The sequence below is a fragment of the Rhagoletis zephyria genome, unplaced genomic scaffold (genome assembly GCF_001687245.7).
Source record: "Rhagoletis zephyria isolate East Lansing unplaced genomic scaffold, Rhagoletis_zephyria_1.1 Rzeph_scaffold_02042, whole genome shotgun sequence".
Taxonomy (NCBI): Eukaryota; Metazoa; Arthropoda; class Insecta; order Diptera; family Tephritidae; genus Rhagoletis; species Rhagoletis zephyria.
Window position 1 is genome coordinate 20836 of NW_016159126.1, and position 8554 is coordinate 29389.

Below are 8554 nucleotides of genomic sequence, written 5' to 3' on the forward strand. Positions count from 1 at the left end.
AACTATTAACTGTGTATTTTGTTCGAAAAAAGCTAACTACTTTTGTGGGGCGATGGCCGCAAAAAAGTCAGACCTGGATACCTCTGCATTACATGTCAACTAACTTGTAACTAACTACTTTTGGACATAAAATATCAATAAGAAAAACAAAATATTTTTTTGTTTTTTTACTTTTTTATTTACTTATTTATTTACTTTATTTTATTACATTTCATATTTGTTTACATATTCTGCTCTGGGTGACCCCATATTCGAACACCGTCAGACATAACTTCAAAATGATAGTATAAAATTTCGATCTTCCTTTTATTTGTCCTGAATATGAAAAAGAATCTGCGAAGTTCAGAAAAAAAGTGTATTGAAAGTAATTTTTGTATGAGGATATTTAATAGAAACTTGTAAAGAAAACCAACTCCCGATTGCGTATGCATGACTCCTGCACGACTTTACAATTCACTTTAAGTTGGTTTTGTCATAGCTAATTAAAAGTGAGGTATTAATCGAAATCTCGCCAAAAAGCTAACTATAAGTTGGTTAGTTTTAACAATTGATAATTTTTCACTGCAGGGCATGGCAACAAAGAGGTTGTCGGGTGTTGGTGTTGTTCTCCAAGTTTCTAAGTGAAGTAGGTTTTGGGTAACTACCCTGTAGTCAAATGAACTAGTTGTAAACTACCTTACAACTAGTATGAACCGCATGCCCAACTAGTCAGCCAACTATCTTTTTTCCATGCAATCAACTGGTATTTTTAACATGGGGATGTCATACGAGATGGCAATTGTCAGATTTCGGTCAGAAATATACCAGTATCATACTAGTTCAAAATAGACAGAAAAACACTAGTTTAATTATGGACCAAAACCACTACTTTGGGAGTAGAAAATAAAATGAATTCATGAATATGCAATAAACAATTTTTAAGTACACTTTAATATATAACACATTTTTATTTAGCAGCCTTAGATTTGCCAATAATTAGTGTTAAATGTTTTGAGTATTAATTAAAAGAAAAAATAAATACATAGATATTTCAAACTTTCGAATATAAATTTAAATTCATTTTTCATTAAGTGTTATTAAAAGGAAAAGGTTTCAGGTACAATAAATACTATATTTTTATCTTTTTTAATAATATGGAATATGCAAAAGAAAACATTTTAGTTAAAAATAAAATGAATTCTTTAGATAATCTTTGAGTGAACTAAAATAAAAATAGAAGTTTTCATTAAAATAAATTAAATCCATTAACTTTGCACATTTCAGTCTATTATTTAAAAAAAAAAAATGATAATAATTAATGTTTAAAATTTGAGATTTGGATAAGAATAAAATAAATAAGTAATTCAAGTAGTTATTAAATATTCTTAATTTTTGTCTATTGTTTGACTTGTTGATTGATATTAGAAATTTATCAAATAATTATATTAATAGTGTAATTAAAAAGTCAAGAATAATTGAAACTGATCAATAATTACAAAATAATGATGTAATTAAAACTAATGAATTAATTGACATTTTTTTTAAGTCATTAATTCTTAATCTTTAAAATGGTGGTAATATCGGTATTTAATCATTAAACGGTTATCCAAAAAAACATGCCTTAATTAATAATCATTATGAGTATTAATCATTATTTAACCGGACTAGTATAACTGAATACGTGTTCGATTTAATGGTTTACAATATACCCAAATAAAAGTTATAATATTTTGTGTACTTTATTGTAGTAAACTGTCGAAGTTAAATAAAACAGGGCCTGAATAAATCGTTTTGTACTTGGTACAAGTCTGGTAATTTTCGAACTAGTTCGGTTTCAGTCAGGGAATTCTAGTTGTGAACTAGTATTTTTCCTGACTAGTTTGGGATTTCACTGCAGGGTACATACACGCACTCCTCATTTGCCAGATATACAATTTTCAAGTCAAGTCTAAGTCTTGCATAACTGAGCTTTTATACTCAAATACCAAAACACTTAATTCGAGATAATGCAAATTTAATTATTATATTCAAACAAGATGAACTGAATATTAAACATATCTATAATGATCATGCTGGAGCTGATATATCCTTTAAGACTTTTTGGATCTTATGCAATAAATGTTGGAAAGAATAATATGGATTTCTTGTTATAAGTAAAGATGATTCTATCAACAATGGTCGATATAGAAAAGAATTTGACGTCTTTATAACCCTATAAAATATCCTGCTAGTAATAATTTAAAAACAGTATATCATTTATATTAAAAGTGGTCACTTATAATATAGTAAATCCTACTGTTCTATTAAACAGCTAACTGCTAAACAAGGCTGTTGTATTAAACTGCTAACTGCTAAACAAGGCTCTTCTATTAAACAGCTAACTGCTAAACAAGGCTGTTCTATTAATCAGCTAACTGTTAAACTAGATACTTTAATCATTACTAATTGTATTTTTTAATTAAAATATTATGGAAGTTCATAGAAAACTTATTAAAAACTCGAAATATTTGGGGTATTCACAACGGTGTCGTAAGTGTCGTATTGTTGTATGTCGTAAACTTTAAACGCATAAAAAATATATTAAGGGGGTTTGCAATGTACGATCAAAGTCATATTATGAATTTTTGCAGTGTTAAAAAATATTTGGTTGTCGTTTCAAGTTCTCTTAACATTTATTTAAGCTTTTAAAGTTTACGACATACAACAATACGACACTTACGACACCGTTGTGAATCCCTCAATTAAAAACAAGTACAAGAGCATTCAGCTTGGTGAAACATTAAATGATGAGCTCTTAGAAAAAACGTTTAAACCGATCATCAAACCTTTGAAGGAAATTATAAATGAGAAGAGAATTAAACAATAAAATTATAGAAAAAAGGCATGTGTAGCAACATACACATGATAGAAGTGAAACTTCTTAAAAAAAAGGTGTGAGTACCAGGTACCTACTCACGAAATTTGATGTGTAAACATGTGTTTACGGCTCGGCAAAACATTAAGCGATTGAGTTACAAGCATAGGTTTGGTTATAAATTAAACAATAACTTCATTTCATTTTATTGATTTTCTGATAAATATTTTGTTTATTCATTTTCCTTATATGAATTCGCCCTTCTAGCATCTTTAGGACCAGGTTGTAATGGAAGTAACTGAACGGAGTAACAAATAAATGCAAATGTCTATAATGCAATCAATAGATCCTTACGAATTCGCCGCGATTTGTAACGATTCTCCCCTTGCAATATAACCAAGGTACTAAGTAATGTACGCACTTTTGTTCGCAAAATGCGTTTGTTTAAGTTGAAAGAAGACAGATTCCTTTGTTCGGCATTTCTTCTTACTCGCTTTCTATCTTCTAAGGCGAATTCATATATTCTTATCACATATATTCATGTGGTAGCAAGAGTATAAAAACATTAGTTCCATTATAAATTATACGCACAATTATCACGTCTATACGTAGTCCAATTCACGAAATCATATCACGGATCTGAGTAAAAACTCAGTGCATAAACTCCATTGCGCGTATAATTGAAATCGTGAAATGGTGTTCATGCATTCAGTTTCTACTCAAACGCATGAAATGATTTCATGAATTGCCTACGCATAATGGTAGTAAATGACAGAATGAATTACAACAAACACATCATTTTGACAAATGTAATATAATGCAAGTCTTAAACGTTACGACCGTTGGTTCAGATCGATCCGTAATCAAGTTGGACATTTTGCCCACAAACATTGCAATTTTGCGAGCGGTCTCATTGGAAAATCTCAATTTTACAATTTCATAGTTTCGGCTTATATTTATAAAATTCAACGAAAGCACGTACATATTTCGGCTGAGTTATCCATTTTGGGTTATTAAGTGAACAAAATAAACGCAAAATAGGGATGGACACCGCTTCAACAAAATTGGTTTTTTGATTAATCACGGTTTTTTATTCAGGTTTTAAACCGTTAAAAAAAAACTGTATTAAAAACCTGATCTTTTCGGTCTACTGAAAAAAAAACTGAATTACGAAAATAACTGCAAAAAAAACAAAAAACATCGATATCAAATTAAATTAAATTTTCGCTTACACTTAATACTTACTGCTGTGCAACGCAAATTACTTAAAACAATAAATTTTCTTAATTTTATACATACCCTGCAGTACGGGGGAGCGACTACAGGACTGCTGAATCGGTAGCTACCTGATAAACACCGTCAATTACCGACCGACTACTTGCAGTGTAATTCATCGATTACTTTTACAAGGCAATGTCCTAGGCGGTAGTCACCATCGGCTCTCTCTGCACTACCGGGAGTTACTAAAGTAGTCACTGGCGTGATTTATGGGCGCCCTCTGTCGTAGTTTTTCGCTATTCTGCTTACGACTGGTTCGACTCTGCACTACCATGTGCACTACCACGGGTTAATAGAGTAGCTACTTACCTAGGAGTCGGTGCAGTAGCGGTTCAAAAGTAGTGATTGACTCCAGCAGTACTGGAGGGTATATACATGGGCGTAGCCAGGTAGGGGCAGGGGGTGCTCGTGTATGTGTTGTGTACATGTTTATTTATAAACGTATCCCTCCAGTACTGCTGGAGTCAATCGCTACTTTTGAACCGCTGCCGCACCGACCCCTAGGTAAGTAGCTACTCTATTAACCCGTGGTAGTGCACATGGTCGTGCAGAGTCGAACCAGTCGTAAGCGGGATAGCGAAAAACTACGACAGAGGGCGCCCATAAACAACGCAAGTGACTACTTTAGTAACTCCCGGTAGTGCAGAGAGAGCCGGTGGTGACTACCGTCTAGGACATTGCCTTGTAAAAGTAATCGATGAAATACACTGCAAGTAGTAGGTCGGTAATTGACGGTGTTTATCAGGTATCTACCGATTCAGCAGTCCTGTAGTCGCTCCCCCGTACTGCAGGGATGTGTTCCTTTTCTTTCGTACCCCTGTAGTTCTGTTGGAGTTTTACTGGTGACTGGTGCTGGTGATTCCATGCATCACCGATTGTTAGGCAATTCGCTAGCGACAGGTTATGCGACGCTCGTATTGAAAATATCACATACTAGCGATTTTATGCATATAGGAGTATTACATGTATGATTTTATATAACTTCATTTCCAAATATACGAAATATAATAAAACGGACATATTTATACCAAAACAAACTTCATTTCACAAAACAGACTTTTAATTTGTAAATAAATACTTCAATACTGTCACAATTAAAAAAAACAAAACTCAAGAAAAACGACTTTAAAGTTCTGATTTTACATACATATACTCCCATAGTAAAAATTAATGCATATTTTGTTCTAGTGAGATACTAGTAATCGATACAGCTATGAAATTTTTACACAACATAGAAGAAAAGGTAGCGGTAATTTCTGCACACTCAACTCAAAATTTGTATTTTTTGGATTATGACACTATTGAAGTGAATGTATATATGTATCAGAGCTGTGTAAGTGTGAAATCATTTTCAATTTTAAATCAACAATTTTTTTTCTATCCAGTTTTCATTACTTATTCGTCACTTAGGATAGAGGTTTAAAATTTTTGAATTTTCCATTCTCTCAAAGCAGTTATGAATTCACACATCAACATATTCATAGCAAGATTGAAAAAACCAATGCCCAATCGAAAAAAGGTTTAACACTGAATGAGTATTGAAAAGGCTGCAATCTTTTATGTGTGTGCATTCTTTAACTCAGTACCAATCATTAGTTCAAAGAGACCCTGGTAAATAACTTTTTGATAAAAAGGAAGATTTTTGACAATTGCTCAATTGTAAAAATTCAAACCGGCGTCGCCCAATTTAAGTTTTTTGGTAGAGGGGATTTTATATCATATGTTTTGGATTATATATAAAACAGTTGTATTAACATTTACGTTTTAAATACAATTCATGTTTTATCTTGAAAATGTTTAAAATTTACATTAAATTAGATAACTACTTCGCATAAGCTTTACATTAAGGTTGATAAAAATTTAGTGAAAATATTTTAAAAATCTTAGTGTCTTTAATAAAAAAATAAGTTGATCATAAAAATTGTATCGCCGTTCGGCGTCGGCGTAAGTTTGTAGGTCCCTCCCATTTGTGTGACAGCAAAGGCGCACGCTACAAATCGGAGGAGAAGCTCGGCCAAAACTTAGCAAAAGTGTCAAGGCCAAAATATGATTATTATAAATAAATTTAGTTTCAAACAGGTCGCAACCCTCTTCAAACACCTCAAAAGTATTCCCAATAGTATTTAGTTGTGAACCCGTACTTGGTTTTCTGGCAACTGAGAGGACAAATAAAAGAGAAAGTAAGGTCATCTCTTTGTGAGAAGCTAACTGGTGGTAAATTCTGGTAAATGTGTCAAAAGATCCCATGTAGTGTGTTTGACAACCAAATTTTAAACAAAAGAGAAGTGCACTCTGCTAATGCATGTTCAAAAGTAAATAATTCCTTGCTTGAGTGGATGCTAATGAATTTTGGTTAAATTACAAAACGCTTAAAAAGGTATTAGCCGTCATTTTACGTGTAAAAACTTTAAAACTTTAACACATTACCACCCTATACTCTATATGTGATTGACCATTGAACTAAATCGTTGTTTATTTGGGTAAGATTAAAATATATTTTACTATTCAATATTGGAGTTGGTGTGAAACAAAAATTAATAATTTATTGTTATGTATGCAAATGAGAACTACAATTCTGAGCTTATTGAGCATCTCTTAGTCAAAAACAAAGGCAATTTTGCTTGATCAAGTTTCGAATCTAAGAAGAAAATGTTTTTAACAAACAAAAGGTTAATAATAAAATTTGAAGGATTTAAGATATTGCGTATGGTAGCATGAAACGTCACAATCTTCTTAATTGTCAGGCTGTTGATATGGCTACGAAAAAGTGACAATGGAAACACATAGCTGAAGATTTCATACTTACAGTGGGATAAACTTCAAACCTCTAATATAAATTAGTTAAATTTAGTTATTATTTTGTTTTTTTTTATCAATTTTAAGTTTTCGTTTGGAATAATTTTCATGAACTTATCTATTAGGAGATCCCTTTGGAAAATTACCGTACATCCGATATCTATTGAAATTTTGACATCCTCACTTTTTGGAAAAAGAAGTTCAAGATACAAGTTTTTGTGCAAAAAATAAATTAAACAATAAAAGTCTCCTTATATTTATGGAACTTATAATAGAAAAATTTTTATTTCATTACCCAGACTTTATGAATAGCCTACTCTATAAGTAATAGTAGAAATTCCGAAATTAGTAAGTTCAGTCAAGACGTCATTCAAAAGTTTTGAAGAAAATCATTTTTCTCTTTTGTGAAATTTGGGACTATCTTATGCGAGTATTGTCGACAAAATGTTAGTCTATGAATGACTAAAAATTATCGAATAAATGGTTAATCGCGATTAATTATTAAAATTAATTAAGCGATCGTTGTGGTGTAGTGGTTAGAAGTGCGCACTACCATTCCGCAGGGTGAGCGACCGAGCCCAGTTCCGGCCACCAAAAAAAAGAAAATGTTTTTTGTAATAGTGGTTGGCCCCCGGCAGGAGTCGGCGTAAAACTGTAGGTCCCTCCCCTTTGTGCGACAACATCAAGGCGCATGCCACAATCGGAGGAGTAGCTCGGCCAAACACTAACATATGTCGATGGTCCTCTGCAATAACGGCACAGTTCAAAATTTCAGGTTCAGAAAAATACATATGACTGCATATAACCCGGAATAATTACGTTCCAAGACATATTATTGCTAAATTACGAAACAAAAAATCTTTAATTGGCTCTACTGAAATATATGAAATTTTTAGTTGTGTCGATATGTAAGCGCCTTTCTATTATTATTAGTAATCATCAATACAATTTCAAATTACATAAACCCAGTCACAGCCCTTTTTTGTATTCGACGCTTCCAGAAATCACATAATACATAAAATAAATAAAAGCTGTTTTGATTAATATTACATAAACTGGAAACTGTTAAAAATAAGTGCGCTTGTGTACAGAGATTTTAGAACCTATTTAGTTAAAATGTCTGTGGGCAACACATAACAATAAAAATCAAATTGCTAAGTTTGCTAAGAATGATGAAGGAAATCGATTCAGACATGCCTGTTTAACTGGCCGTGCGTGCTCAAAACAAACACATGTTAATTAAGGAGCTATTCATGTATTATTTTACCACCAGTGGAAAGCGGGGTCTTGGTTTGCTTATTTTTAATACCAACGGGCAACATTTCTTCAAATAAGTANACAAATGTATGTAACAAAGTGTGATTGAATTTGACGTTGCTCTCAGAAGAATCATCTTATTAAGTCAAATTGAAAATTTTTATGAATTTCGGGTCGGATATTTCTTTTGAATAATGGCTGAATTTCTTTATTCATTCTGAACGTTTGGAATAAACTTTTTTGTTTACTTATTCCTTAGAACGTTCCTTATGATATGTTAACGTATATTTCAAACACATTCTGTTTATTCTGGCTGTGAAATGAGATTATCCGGAATGTATAAAGAAACGCAGCCATTAATTACACACGCACAAATTTTGCCTGCAATTT

General features: G+C 32.1%; 1 long non-coding RNA gene across 1 annotated transcript in view; it reads right to left on the bottom strand.

Annotated features, from left to right (window-relative positions):
* Positions 1-8554, bottom strand: part of LOC108365887 (uncharacterized) — a 27542-nt gene that overhangs the window by 11371 nt on the left and 7617 nt on the right. The window contains exons 2-3 of the long non-coding RNA XR_001848022.1: positions 5479-5488; positions 4775-4780 (exon numbers count right to left, since the gene is read on the bottom strand). This is a non-coding gene — a long non-coding RNA (uncharacterized LOC108365887). The remainder of the gene's footprint in view (positions 1-4774; positions 4781-5478; positions 5489-8554) is intronic.